Source organism: Phalacrocorax carbo, chromosome 5, assembly GCF_963921805.1.
Source record: "Phalacrocorax carbo chromosome 5, bPhaCar2.1, whole genome shotgun sequence".
Taxonomy (NCBI): domain Eukaryota; kingdom Metazoa; phylum Chordata; class Aves; order Suliformes; family Phalacrocoracidae; genus Phalacrocorax; species Phalacrocorax carbo.
The window spans coordinates 2,504,910-2,520,283 of NC_087517.1; positions in this window are offsets into that span (position 1 = coordinate 2,504,910).

Genomic DNA, 15,374 nt, shown 5'->3' on the forward strand with positions numbered 1-15,374 from the left:
CTTTATTTGTACTTGTTTTCTACTTTAATGCCTAATAGATAAGAGTCCACGCTTTTTGAATGTGGCCTAATTCAACATTATTCTGTGAAAGCATGTTGCTAGAAGTCTGTTGCTTTCTAAACATCAATACCCAAGGTGTATCTGAGGTCACCTGGGATATGAGCTGTGAAGACGGCAGTACAGACTTTTGGGGCGGCGGTGAATGGAAGAGACAGTGCTGCGTGCGTTGCTGTGGAGCATTCAGTCCTCGTTAGCTGAAGGAGACCGGCGCTTAGCCTTTGCTGGCTGGGAGTGGTGACATACTCGTAATATCTTCTGGGAACCTAGAAAGTGCAAAGAGGCATGAGGGAAGGAATGGAAACCAAAGGAAAGTGAAAATTCAACAGCTATATCATTCACTGGTAATCTAAAAAGACAAATTACTGATTCGTATGAAGAGAATCCTCTCAGACTGACACTAAGATTTCTCCTTCTGAAAGAAGTATGATGTGGATGCCTTTCTCTGCACAGGTCACCCTTTCCCTCTGCCATTGCATGCAAATTCCTCTGGATGATATTGCAGTGGGAGTTGACAGCTTAATGAGCTTAGACCGGAGCCAGATGTCTACGCCACAGGGAATCGTTCTGTTCTGTGGTAGGCAGGTGCCAATCCCACAAGAACACAAAATTGTGTTAATAGTGACTAACTCATAAAAGCAAGCAGCGCATTCCAGCTTGGAGAAGATTCGTAATAGACTGCTATGCTGAAATTCTTGAGAAAGACACTCATGCAATAATGAATAAAACAATATTTTTTACTTAAGTTAACTGTTAATGGTGAAAGACCTCAGTTAGAAAAAGAGACTTAATAAATAAAGGGCATAAAGTAACAAACAATTTTAATAATGACAGCATCTGACAGCTTCTCTCTCAATTTATACAAGGTCTAATGTCTGCATGAATATATTTATTCAATACGGAGGAAGGATAAGCCCAAAAAAAATACAATGGCTTATGAATCATAGACTCACGGAATAACTGAGGCTGTAAGGGATCATGAGAGGTCATCCAGTCCTGAAGTCAGGATTCAGATGTCCACCATAATATCCTCTGAACAATCCCTCAGATGAATAAACTTCATCTATGTTGGACGGTAACAAAAGCTCTACAGGGTTCAGTATGTGTTTTATAGTGAAGAGTCATCGGATATGGTGAATATTTTGATACCTGAGGAAACAACCTAACGTTTGCTATGGTGTTGCATTAACTTTAGACACATGCTCCAGATTCAGCCTAGGCTTAAGCTGGTGCAGCTTGCAGTGGCAATAAAGCAACGCATTCAGCCCTATACATCTGTCTCCTGAGGGAGCTGGAAGGGAATGTTTTCACCTGCAAATCCTAGCAGAACCTCTCACCAACAAGAAGATATTCCATGCCTGTACACGGGCACTTTCAGACATTGATCTGATAGTATTTTCTTAAGTTTTCTTTCAAGTTTTCTACATTTAAATATATCCCAACAAATCTTATATATTTTTTCTTTTTTGGGGGTGGTGGTGGTGGTGTTTCCTTAACTCTTTCCATTCATATGTATATTAAGAAATGCTGTTTGAAAGTTATTCTGTGGTTTTGATGAGTGTTCCAAGTGAACACCTAACTTGGTAGTTCTCAAACTGCGGTGTCAAGCCCACAGCGATATAAAACTAATCACAATGGCAGAGAGAAAAACCAATCCAGTATCTTAGTGGATAAACCACTGAGGACGAAGGAATTTGAAAAAAAAACCAATAGTGTATGTGGGTCACGAATCACTTTTGCATTAATTTAAATATTAAGCACCTAAACTTTCCATTTTTCTTCTATTTATGAGTGAATGAAAACAGTGAAAATATTTACAGCTTTTGTGTTCTAAGATTACAGTCGGTGATATAGAACATATGACAATTATGTTGTTTATAGCTTTGAGACTGATACCCAGAATGATGTATTTACATGGAAAGGCATGCAGGGAAAGGCCTTAGGTTGGGAGCTTTTTTGCAAGAAACTGTAATCTCATTCAGAAAAAATTACTTGGTGAACAGTGTAGGAAAAAGGAGTTCAGGGAAAAAGAGAGTGAAACAACTAAAGCTAAGGTCTTCTTAGCAGACAAAATAAAAGAGCTGATATGAATGGGGGAGTATGAGTGCACTGACTGAATTTACGTTGTGGGAAACCTGAGAGTGGAAGAAGAGCTAAAGAAAGGAAGAAGTTAGCCCAACAACAATATCATCCCATCCTACCCCGAGTTAAATTTAGGCTGAAAAGCAGAAGATAATTTCAAACCGTAAGACCAGGAAAGTTTTTGAACAGCCAAACAGAACACCTAACTTATTTTGAGCTGGTGTTTGAGAAGGAGCTTGGATTTGATGTTCTTTGAAAGAAGGCCACTTCCAGTGCTATCTTATTTTTATCTCATTTTAAACAAATTTTATATTACTTTAAATTTTTTTTCATGAACTGAGCTGTCAAGGTGCAAGTTGAAGGATTGTCCCACACTCCAGGACCTCCACGGAGACCTTAAAAACCATCAGAACCCAACCATATGCTGCATGGCAGAAATAATCACACCTGAATTATTCCCGGCAGATACTTGTGTAGCCTCTTCTTACGAACCTGCCGTGGTGGCAGTTCCACAGCCTTCCAGCACTTAACGCTTCCTAACGTTTTAAATACCTTCCTTAACCAAAATATCTCGTATTAACTAAAATCTTCCCTGCCGCAACTTTAGCCTATTTCTTCTTGTTGCTTCAGCAGACTAAAGCAGTGATTCTTTACCGCCCCTTTGTAGCAGGAAAGTTATTTACAACTGTTACTGTATCTTGCTTCAGGTCACTCCTTAAAAATAAACAGGCTGTTCTTTTCATCTTTCCTGTAGGTCATACTTTCTAGACTCTTGATCATTCTTGTTCCCCTCGCCTGTTCTCTTTCCAGGTGGCCTGCATCCTGGTGTCATGCCAGAACTAAACACAGAACTCCAACAAAAGGCTCTGCAGTGTCAGATAGCACAGAACTGCATCATATATTTCCCAGATGACATTTCAGTTTATACAAAATCCTAGCCTGACATTCGCTTTTAGTGAGATTTCCTTTTAAAATAACAAGTCAGGTTTTTAAGATACCTGTTTAATTTAAAATGCCTTTGACAAGAAGATGACCTAAGTATGACCATGCATCCAAAATGAGAGAAACCAATGAGATTTGGTAGGCCTACCAGAACACATTAATCTGCTTTTCTAATCTCTCTTTTATTGTATGCTTTCTCTTTCAGTGAAAGCTGAAAAGTGTTACAGAAATGGTGTATTGTGGAAAAGAGTTGATGAAACTCTTATATTTATGTTTTGGACTAGTTGAGAAACTCACTTCCCAATAAATTTACAAAATAGGTTTTCCAAATTGTCACACATTTGTTGTACCTAAAGGAAAGACGGAAGGAATTTCTGATCAAATTTCCTAACCTTTTCTGTTCGCTATATGCTTCAGATGATGCAATTTTAGCATGAGAGCTTATTTGGCCAGTGATTTATTATTTATTGTCACAGTGTTAAGTTAATCTTTCAGAGAATATTTTGTCTTATAACTGGATATTGTTAAACTTACTTTCCTTCATCTTTTAGTCTAACTCTCATTGAAATTAATGCCCATTTTTATCCACAACATCAATGAGATAAGAATCAACCATTCTGTGTAATGGTGCTTTAGTTAAAAAAGCAAACAAAAATCTTCATGTGAAAGTAGAACAAACGAAAAACATTTGGGATTATTGAGAGCAGATGTTAGGAGAGTATAATGGATTCACTTATAAAAAATCTGAACATTTGCCAAGTTAAAATATTTGTCAGTTGAAGTCCTATAGCGACAGTAATTACAAATCAAATAGTTGAACATATCAAAATTTAAAATAAATACAAATATAAAATTTACAAGTGTCTCATGGATGTTCTTCTATGTTTACATTTTAAACCTACATAAATCTATTTTTAAAATCCCAAAATGTTATAAACATAGTTGTCAGAATATGATACTGAAGAATGGGTAACAGGGTAGGGGGACGCCAAGACAAACAGGTTCCAAAGATTGCCAAGAAACTCCTAAATGAAAAAATGACTTGCAACTCCAGCCATTGCAAAGCAAGCTGCAACAACTTTGGGGGTGTACGTGTGTGTCTGTGTGAAAATATTAATATTCAATTGCAAAATTAATGTATGCAAAGAGTCAGATGTACAGGATTTAGTCCCTTAGGGCCATAGTTAAGACACTTGAGGTTTGTCCACTGAATGCTAGATATCAAACAGCCAATGTAGTGAAAGACATTACCCAGGCCTTGTTCTACCAGCGCCTTGTTCTCCCCCTCTTGGATCCAAGAAGTATTTAGTTTCCCAGCCAAAGTGGAGCAGCCTCAAAGGGAACCGCTACAAGGAGTTACCCCAAAATATCTACGGACTGCTGAGTGGGACGTGCCCTTTGCAGCTGAGCTACGTAGGTTCAAATATCCTTGAGCGGTTGAAAATATTGAACCTGTGTTTAGGAAGCTGTTATCCAGCGGTGCCATTACAGAAAAGTTTCCCTGTCTGCTGGGAAACTGAACTGCCTTCACTGCTCAGGGGAGGATCCTGGGGAGGGCTCACGGTGCGAACCACAGGTACAGAGACCTGCTCCTCCGTGTTCCTGCAGCTGGTAACACTGAAGGCACATCTGACCTCAAAGACAAACAGTTTGGTTCCCAGAAGAAAACCTGTCTACGAAAACGCTGGTTTATCCAAGCAACTAAACACTTATGCTACGCCGAGCACCAAGATGTGCTCAGACATTACAAAGATTTCAAGGATACACACACACCTGTAATGTGCACATAAAACAACTTATAATCAGAGTTTTAAAAGACTATGTGCTTCTTTTTAGTAAAGATGTCCATAAAAATATTAGTGCCTGGCAAACTTATGTGAAACATCTAGTATTTACATTATGATACTTCAAAAAAAACATTGTGTATTAACTATTTCTGCATAGGTAAAAGCAAGGTCAGAGCCAAATCGCTGGCGCCCATTCAACCACATGAAGGCAGTTTTTGCAAGAAAGACTTTGTTTTCAAGCAGTTTGGGGAAATAAACTTATATGTTTTGAAAAATGGGTAATACTAAGAAATCCTCCCATGTGTGAAATAGTAGAGATAATTATTTATGGCCACAAAGGACAGTTAATAATCTGCAGTGAGTAATTACTTCAGCAGAAAGGAAAAAATGCTTATCTTCTCTGACAGTTTTTGTATCCCTGCTAATTGTGTTACTCCTCGGTCTCGTGGCACTGTGAGAAAGATCCCTGTCCTGGAAAAAGTTAAAATACACCAAGTGGACAGAATGAACTAATAACTAAATTAAAGAGCACAGTAAAAATCCGCATTACTCACGTTACAGTCTCAGGAAGGTATTGCATAAGTTGTTGCAAAATTCGCAGAGTATTGGCCCAAAGTAAACACTTATCTTTACTATTTTAATTATTTTTTCATTAGAATCAAAGTAACTAAGCATTTGTAAGGGCTTGTTTTCCTCTTCTACATTTATAATTACTTCATTGGCATACAACATAGCACAGCTATTCACACTATCTAACTCTAAGCATCTAATTTACATGTGTGAATTAAGAGCCTGTCCATTAAGTGAGCCTCCAGTGGGCATTTGGAGCATATAAATGTTGAATATCTGACCACTGTTTTTCACCTGTTATACTTTAAATCCCATTCCTTTGTCCATCTCATAACATCTTAGATGTTAAAAATTATTTTCATACCCAAAGATACACACAGGGAGGGAGTGAATTTTCAGAAGCAAAATAATCCCCTGAGTTTGTGCACAAATACTTTCAAAAATCTTCACAGAATCACAGAATCATTCTGGTTGGAAAAGACCTCAAGGATCATCACGTCCAACCCCCAACCCAACACCCCCAGGCCTCCTAAACCATGTCCCCAAGTGCCACGTCTATATGTTTTTTGAACACCCCCAGGGATGGTGACTCCCCCACCTCTCTGGGCAGCCTCTTCAAAGCCCTGACCACTCTTTCTGTAAAGAAATTTTTCATAATAATTTTTCATAACCTTGCCAGGTACCTAAATACTTTGGAAAAATTGGCCTTATAAGTGGTCGTCAAAATGCCTCCTGCTCTGTGTTCTTAATGCATTGTTTCTGATCAATATTCCTGGTAGAGGGATTAAAAAATGAATTTATTAGATCCAGGGTGGAACTGAAGCGGGTAGCCCAGCATCGCATCGCTCCTCTCTAAACTCAGCTCATCAGAAAACCTGGAGGCCACTCAACTTGTCCTGCATTTTATCCAGTGGCTGCAGAAATACGGCTCTGTAAAACGCAGGGCCTGGGGCAGGTCCTAGAACCCTGAGCAAAGGGAAAATCCTTAAATCACATGGGGCTACCTGTTCCGGCTCTTTCTTCCACTATTTCCTTCAGACTCCTTGAGTCTAATGCCTTCTCCCTGCCCTGGGTGACAGCAGTACTGCACCGCCAGCAGCTCGTTCTACAAAAAACAGGCTAAGGTCTGCTTTCATCCTGAGAAGCGTGCGTGCCCATGCTCGCTCTGCGGCAAAGTGTCCCCCACACTGCAAATCCCAAGCGGGCAGAGGTCACCTGCTGAGCACTGCAGACTGATGCCCTAGGTCTGGAGAAGGATGATTATGGTTTAGGCCAAACCTCTCCGCAGCCATGCTGTGTCTGAGGCTAGTTTCCTGGGAAGGCGGTCACCAGGCTCGCCAGGCACTAGTGCTCCCATCAGATACGCTGCGAATAGAATCCCAGAATCCCAGAATGGAAGAGCACAGTCTACACAAGATGGCCCAGCGCCCTGTCCAGACGACTCTTGAAGGTGCCCAACGTGGCCGAGCCAACCCCTTCCCTGGGGAGATTATTCCAGAGGTGACTGTCCTCAGTGTGAAAAATTTCCTTCCGGTGTCCAGTCGGAATCTCCCCAAGAGCAACTTGTGTCCATCCCCCTTGTCCTCTCCATGGGACTCCGTGTAAAAAGGGAGTCTCCATCTTCTTTGTAACTACCCCTTAAGTACTGGTACTTAAGAATAGGCAGAATCTGTTCTTGGTCTTGCGGTCGCCCTGTTAGCTCAAGGGCAGTACCTCCAGGCCCATAAAAGCTAACCAGACACATTAATCTGCTTTGCAGTATTATGCTAAATTCCTTTCTAAAACACAAATAGATGAATGTGGTGATAACATACTCAGTGGATTAGTCTCAGCAGTCATTGCTTAAGATGACCCTTGATGTCTGAAACACTCATTTCCTACCCAACTGCACATTCATTTTCTCTCCTCCCTCCTGCTGTCTGCTTCAGCTCCTGCGGAAATCAATTTTCTGTCTTTTCCTAATGCCATGGCGACTCAGTATTTTATCAGCCTTTTTTGTGTTTTATTTTATTTCATTTAGTATGATGTATTAGATCTTATTCGTCCATTTTCCAACCTTCTGTGAAGAGTTAGGCTTATGGATTTGCCTGTATGCGTGGGCATACTTCACATCCTGTGAGCTCAAGAGAAACAAGCTGGTGTCTCTGATCATCGCCTTACACATGCAATTCCACAATTGCAGCATTCAGTGTGGTGCCAACTAATCTTCTTGGCATGGTGTCATAATCCTGGAAATGCCCAGTTGCACAAGTTGGCTGGAAATGGTGTTATAATGGTGTGGATTATTCCTGCCTCTACTAAATCATAGAATCATAGAAACATGAAGGTTGGAAAAGACCTCTAGAATCATCAAGTCCAACTGCCAACCGAGCACCCCCAGGCCTCCTAAACCATGTCCCCAAGTGCCACGTCTGCATGTTTTTTGAACCCCCCCAGGGCTGGTGACTCCCCCACCTCTCTGGGCAGCCTGTGCCAGGGCCTGACCAAGTGACAGGGCTTGGAGTCTTTCCTCTAGGTGGTCACTGACAATCACCATCAGCGCCTTCATTAAAGGAACGACCTCAGAGCAGTCTAGACCTATAAAAGAGGCCGTCCCCAGCTCATGCAGTCTGACGTGTGATACTACTAAGTTATTTGCTGTGGATAACATCACACTTTCCTCTTCTGATCGTTCTGTGTTTTATATATTTATCTATCTCCCATGGCTGTGAGCCACCGTCTCCTTCCCAGATTATTTTCACGTGGGTGTTTTTATGGAGTTGGTAGCCTTCTTGCTTCACGTGTTTTTTTAAGGTATATTCTCTTTGTCATCGTTCTCATTATGAAAGAAAATGGACTATCCAATTCAACAGTAACATCTCCCCATTAAGTCATTTTTACATGATTGTGGTCTCAACCTCCCTCTCTTCACGTGTTTATGAAAGTGCCCTTTTGCTTTGTTCACATACTTGGTAGATTGTGACTTATTAAGTTTTATTTTTATAGTATTTATTTGTCCTTGTTTTTCATGCTCTGACTGTGCTGCTTTTACTCTGCCAGCTCCCAGTTTCGGAGCCGTTTTAGAATACTTCACTCCTAAATAAGAATTCAAATAGGCAAAGCAATCCCTTTCAGGAGAGGTTAATTAAATTGTACAAACACATCTATGACCTCTAGTTCTTTTAAACCAACATCATATAAAATGTGTCAAAAATGGATTAAAATAACCCAGCTAATTGCTGTTAAACCTTCTTAGTCATTCTGAGGTTTCAACAGCATTACAGCTGTTGCTGTGTTTGTTATTTACAATATAATAGATTGATATTCATTTGATATTTATCTCGCTAGGGAAGAACCAACAGTAAATATTACTAAACACCACTCCAGGCACTGCAGAAAAAAAAATAAAATTGGGACTATAGATGGAAAATCAGTATTTCCTACCACTTGAAGATGAAAAGGTAAAAAGGGAATTCTTGCAGGTCCAACAAACAAATAAGTCAGAAAGATTTCTTTTCTCAGTGTAAGGAGTCTTTAAGTGGTACTACCGAAAGTGCCCAACTGGCAAAGGAATTTCTGCACTTAAAGACGTTCACGCATGAGCATACACTTTTAGAATAACTTTGCACTGTCACAAACCCAGCGTGGCTGATTCAAGTGACAAAACTGTGATCTGCGTCGGGGCCAAATGCAAGATGAATCTTCAGTCTGTAATTCACTATCTTTAAGTATACAACTTCCGCCTGCGGAAAAAACAAATTAAAGGCAGCTGTCCTTGCTAGCATTGCCACAGTGGATCACCCCAATGAAAACTAGGCTAATTTCTGGTTGCTTCTTGTTACTCAGGCTTTCCTCATTTTTTTCATATATGTGCTTCCATATGGGCGGAATATGTGTGGGTTTTGATCCTCGGTTGTTTGCAGAACAGCTCCGGGTATCTCGTAGGAATCCCAGCCCAACTTTAGCAGAGTGTTTGAAAAGATATGAAGCTGGCAGTGTAAGCAGAAGGACTGCTGGCTGTTATTCCAGAAACTGTATGCTCTGTCCTCTCTGAATATTAACAGCTGCATCAAGTAAAAAAATCAATATCCCAAATCCAGAGCACTGTGATGAAGTTGTAGAGCTGAATGAATCATCTTTCCCCAAAAGCTAGGGTGATACAAACCTTCCCGAAACTTCATGTTGAATATCCTACGCTTTGATGCCTGCAGCGGTATTGCCTGCACACCCATACTGGGAAAGGTAATTACTGACAAACATTTGTGCAGAGGTCCAAGTAAAGATATAAACCCCCTGAATTTTGTACTTGCTGGCCAAACACAAAGAAAAGAGAGAAAGGAATAAAGTTGTCTGTTATTTCAACATAGAAAGTGATTTCTTAGTGACACAGACTGATTCTGGGTCAAGAGTTAATTTTTAAAAAATTAACTATAAAAGATAGCTATTTTCCAAATGTCTGAAATGAAAAATCAAATGGTTTCATTATGAAAGAATTGAAACAAATATTTGGACTCCTTCAATATATTTTCTTTCCTGCCACGCCTGTTTTTTTCCCCCAAATTTATTAGCAGTTTTCTCCTCCCTAAAACTGTTAGTGAGTTTTCTGTGGTGAAATAATAAAAACAGAAATTCATACACTGTATTCTAAGGCTGCCTTCAGCTGCGAGTAACATCACACTAGACATTTTTAATGTTGATTTAACGTGTAACCATGATGACTTGTCAGATCTAAAACAGAGTATCAGGAAATATGAGCCACTTATTTAAGAGCTGGACATGGCAAAATGTCTTCAGCCAGAATCAGTGACATTAAAACCAGTGTTTTTAAAAAGAACTGTAAAAACTAAACAGAGCTCTTAGAGTTAGTAACACTTCATTTGGAAACGAGCTGGGATAACAGCTGTTGTGTCTTTATCTTCAAAAGAGCACTTCATGTGCACGAGCACAGGAAGCCATTGAAATACAAGTTCGTCCAAAACAATTAAAACCCGGGTTATTTTGAAAAAAATAAAAAGAAAAAGAAAAAGAGAAAGAAAAAGAAAGAAAAATAAATAAAAATAAAAATGAAAGAAAAAGAAAAAAAGAAAAAGAACCCAACCCATGAAATCTTTTATATACATACCCCAGAGGGCCTGTGTGTGGAGATATTTCTGTGGAGAAGGAAGTGGGATTTCCACAGAAGAATGAGACAGCCATTAGTCGATCCTTGGCTTCACATTGGGCCTTTCAGGAAAGAAAGGGTAAAAGAAAATGAATTACACCCCAATATCTGCAGGCAGTCGACTCAGCATTCTGCACCGTGGGCTCTGCCAAAATACAGAAGTTGGAAGGAGAAGCTGCGTTCTCCAGAAATGTGACCTTTTCATTTTTACTTACTTACCAGTTTTCCCAGTCAGGTTAGGTTCGCTAAAGCTCACAGAAGATAGGACTTGGAATGTCAGTATATAATTTATTAAATCCTAGGGTTCGTCCGAATTGGGGATTGAGACGAACAGACCAGAACAGTGGCCTTAATAAACTAAACCAAACACATTCAATTCTCATTAACGGTTTTTCAGGCAAAGCGATCTTCCTTCACTATTTAGAGCTCTGAGTTTTTCCAGTAATATGTCCAGGCCAGAGCTATATCATACTGGGATTACTTTACTTCCCAGAGATATCCTCTATGTAAGCAATTCTCATGTTTTAACTTACAAGCATTTACTTTTTCATTTATCTCAGCTGTACCTTGGCTTTCTGTTTAAGACAGCACCTTATTTGCTTTACACTAAATAAGTGTTTCGTTCATGAAGTATGGTATGTATTAAATAATTTTTGGAAATTAAAAAAAGGGGGAAACCTCACAATCTCTTTCGAAAAGCATTTCCAGAGACTAAGGCAATTATTTAAACATTCCCCAAAAGACTGCCTCGATAGAGTATTCTTTCAGAAATCCTGCTGACTACAAAGTTTGGCAAGAAACAGGCAAGATCTTTTAGTTGGACGGACAGTTTCAGAATCTGCCATTCCGGCCAGAGAAACATTCTTCCCTCTGTTAGAGTCCATGCTCTGGCCAGTGGTTAGTCTGGGACACACCTGGGATTTTCAGAGGCAATGTTTTTTATTCCTAAGGGATATAAACAATCCATTTCTAATCATTCATCTGATAAAATAAAAGCCTAGACTAATATTATGGACAGGCACATCTCCTCTACCCTCTCTCCCGCTCTCCCTTCCCTCTCCTTTACATCTTCTCAGTATAAAATGGCCCGCACACTGGAATCTATTCTGCCTATACGAACCAGTAATCCTCACTGAAACACTGACAATGCTGTTTGAAAGAAGCATTTCATTAACATGCAGTGATTTATAGCCAAAGAGCTGGAATGTGATTCAAGCCTAACAACGTGCATCTTAGATGATTTCTGCTTCATTGTTTGCTTTCTAGTGGTCGTGCTGGGACCACTTACTAAACCGCTGCATTGCCTCATAGTGCTGTGTTCTGCGAGACACATCTTAGGGAAGCTGAAACATTCCCAAGCCTTGCTGGACACATTTCAGAATCCTTCCTGTAAAGAATGTAGATTGGTATAGAGTATTTATTTCATAATTCTGCTTGTGTTGGAAATGGACTTGTACTTTTACCAGAGGCAGATATTTGACATCTAAAAGTGCTGGATGTTCACTCTTAGGCATATTTTCCTCTCTCGCCTTGCTAGAAAAAAAGGACTGTAGAAAGAGATGATGTTTTGTGATGCCTAAAATGGAGGCCCCTTGAAACATAATCTGGAACCTCCTCTATGGCACCGAGTCACCCTGTACCACACCACACAATGAGGCTGTATTTTGACGAGTGCTTTAAGCCATGTCATGCTGGCAGCACCACTGAAATAAGTTGTTATTCAGCCCCGCTGAGCCTACGGACCCTGCTGCACGCCACCCCCTCCTGGGAGGGCACACTGGTTTTTCACCACAGGATGAACTGGTTTGAAGAAATGAGCCAGCGAAACCCAACTTTGATCAGGGTTAGTTTTTAAGCTAGTTCATTTCCCAGTCAAGATTGCTTTGTGGCTGCATGAACACTCAGCATATGAGAGAAATAGGGGAATGAAGGGTAGATGGGACAGCTTTAGAGCCACCACCATCCGTGTGTTCCTGGTGTCTCCTGGACATCCAGGTTGATGAACTACAGACTTTGGTACCTCAGCAGTGACATCCAGAACTATCATCATGGTGATTTTCAGTGATGCTTAGAAGTCTGCCTGCTGCTCAAGATACCACCTACAGTTACTAAGAATACAGTAAATGTAAGGTTCAGATCTGCTCCTCTCCAGGGCCTGGTATTGCACCAAGGATAGAAAGAAGAAATTTCTGTTTGCCAGGGGTTTATAGGTTTGGGGTTTTTTTCCAATAACTGAATAGGGATGACTAAGGATTGGAGGTAGTACAGCCATCATCATTTGCTTTGGACAGGCTCACTACTGGACAAAATACAAAGGATTGGGACACCTGGGTTCACTGAAGAAGGGTCAAACCCATTTCTCCCAGTTGCTGGAACAGTGCTCTGACCACACAATACTGGTTGCTCTGGAACATGGGGTCCCTGTTCTCTTAGAATGTGTGAAAACTTCTCAAAGAACACAGGAGAAAAAATTATTGATCAACTGGAATCATGATTGTACCCTGCTTATTAAGGAATGCATTTGTGTGGACAGAATGCATGAGCCTGTCTTTAAAGAAGAAAATAAAATTTTATTTTCTTTTTTCCAGCCACTAATAATGTACAAGAGGATGCACCATTTTCCAGACTCCGCAAATCCTGAAGATAAGCAGGGAAGGCATCACTAGCCTCTGTTGGCCAGGTTTTGAAAGAAAGGACAAAATAAACTGGATAGCTGTGGAAAAGGATTCTGTCGGAGCATGAAAGTACCATACGTGCCATCAGAACGCCTCAGTGATTGAACATGGCTTCTAAGAATTATCAAGCTAAAGCACTCAGAACTGCCAACATGAAGGTGCTACTAGACCTGTCTGGAGAACAAGGCTCCTTTGCAGCTGGGGTACCTCAAGGACCAGATGGGCACTAAGCAGGGTTTTCATTACGACAGTTATGATCTAAGCACCTAAATTCCATTTACCTCCTTCTTTGGATCTGTTCTAACTTTAAAGGAACCAAAATACTCTCCCTCTGAAGGTAATGCCATGAGATTCTTAACAGTTACTGTCCAGAAGCTGAGGTATGCTCAAATTGTTTTGGTGCCAATAAAGGTAAGCTTACGGCTGTAAACCTTCTTCCAGCTTAATCAGAGTATTTCCTGCTGTAGATGAGTCCTAATACCATGCTGCCAGAAGGGTCATGGTTTTCTTCTGAAGCTTCTAATTCAAATTTCTAGGCTCATCACCAAGAGTTTTTCAGACTCCTGAAGAACAAGTTTGGTATCAATACAGACTGCTCAGAGAAATCCTGAGAGTTTTAAAGCTTCTTGTACTCTATGCTATATTTTACTGCTGGCTCTTCCCCTTTAGCTAGACTCTTCAGAGTTATGAAATCAATGTTTTTCCCTTTACTCTAATTCATATGTGGTTAACACTATAAATTCACAACACATAGAAATCAATTAACCTATAAACTCCAAGTCAACTCCATTTCAGTTAAGGAACTTGGCCCAGTTCAGCGTCTCCAATAAATTTTCTTCACCAAACAAGCACAAACACACTGTTCAGCTCAAATCCCAAAGCAGGCCATGTAAACAGACTGGCGTTGCTGCATTCCCTGGAGTTTAGAGAAATAAGGCTCTTTCAGATCAGCAGTGACTTCCCAACATGACCATGGTTATTGGAGAACAGCCTGCCGCTCTGACATTTTAGTCTGAAATCTGATGTACTTAGGTCATAATATAACCACCTCCTCCCCCCTGGCTACTCCAGCTAAACCTCTCCCTTTTACTCATCTCATTAGTAACCAACTTTGTGTTTATAAAGCAATAGTAAACACAGCTATCCATTGTCAAGGCAGAAAATAAATTTTAAAAAATCTCAAATACAGGGTCAGAGTTTCATCCACTTATCTCAAAAAAGCAGATAAGGACATTTGAAACTGCTATAATAATTACCCATGGGTAAAACACCCGCTGAATTCAACGGCACAAGGTGACTGCTCTCCAAGCAGGGTGCAGCCCAAGATTCCCTTTGTATAGCCAATGAAAGCAAAAGTTCTGAAAACCTTGACCTGGCTGCTTTTCCGCAGGCCTCAAGTGTGCACGCAAAGCCCAACCAATTTCACTGCAATGCTTCGCTGCTGTATAGCTCCTGCTTTCCCTGAAAGTAGAAGTCCACGTCTGCTAAGTGACAAAGTCAGCTTCTACTCTTTCTCCAACTATTTGGCATATTTTGAATTTTTGAGGATTAATTTAACAGTCAGTGCTGATTGACTGGTAACCATACAAAATACTTTGGCCAATGAGTACGAGTCTGTTTGCAATTATGAGGGTAACATTTAGAAGATTAGTCAGCTTAGTCTTAAAGGAAACCTAAAAGCAATATGCTTTCTTTTTTCTTGGCCTAGGACATAGACATTGCCCAAATTTTGTTCATGACTGTGATGCATCTATTACTAGTATCTAAATTGATAGGAAGTCTTGGATTCAATCATCTGTGTCCAACTGTTTGGCTACAATCTTGGATGCATTGCTAATCCTGAACACAAGAGCTATTACGGAAAGATGTCTGTGGTATGTTTCTTTCACCCGCCCATGCTTAAGCACACACACTTTGTACCTGTCACCTGACAGCTCCCATCACGAGAAGTCCAGTCTGTTCTAGCAACATAATCTGCACAACAAAGTGAGTCATACCAGCTCTCTCAAGATCCATAACAGGCTTTTTCCTTCAGTTACCTACATGAGGAAGGATCATTCAGTAACCAAAGCCTTTTACCTTCCCCTCCAAGCCAGTGCTTTCTCTTTCTCAAACTGATCA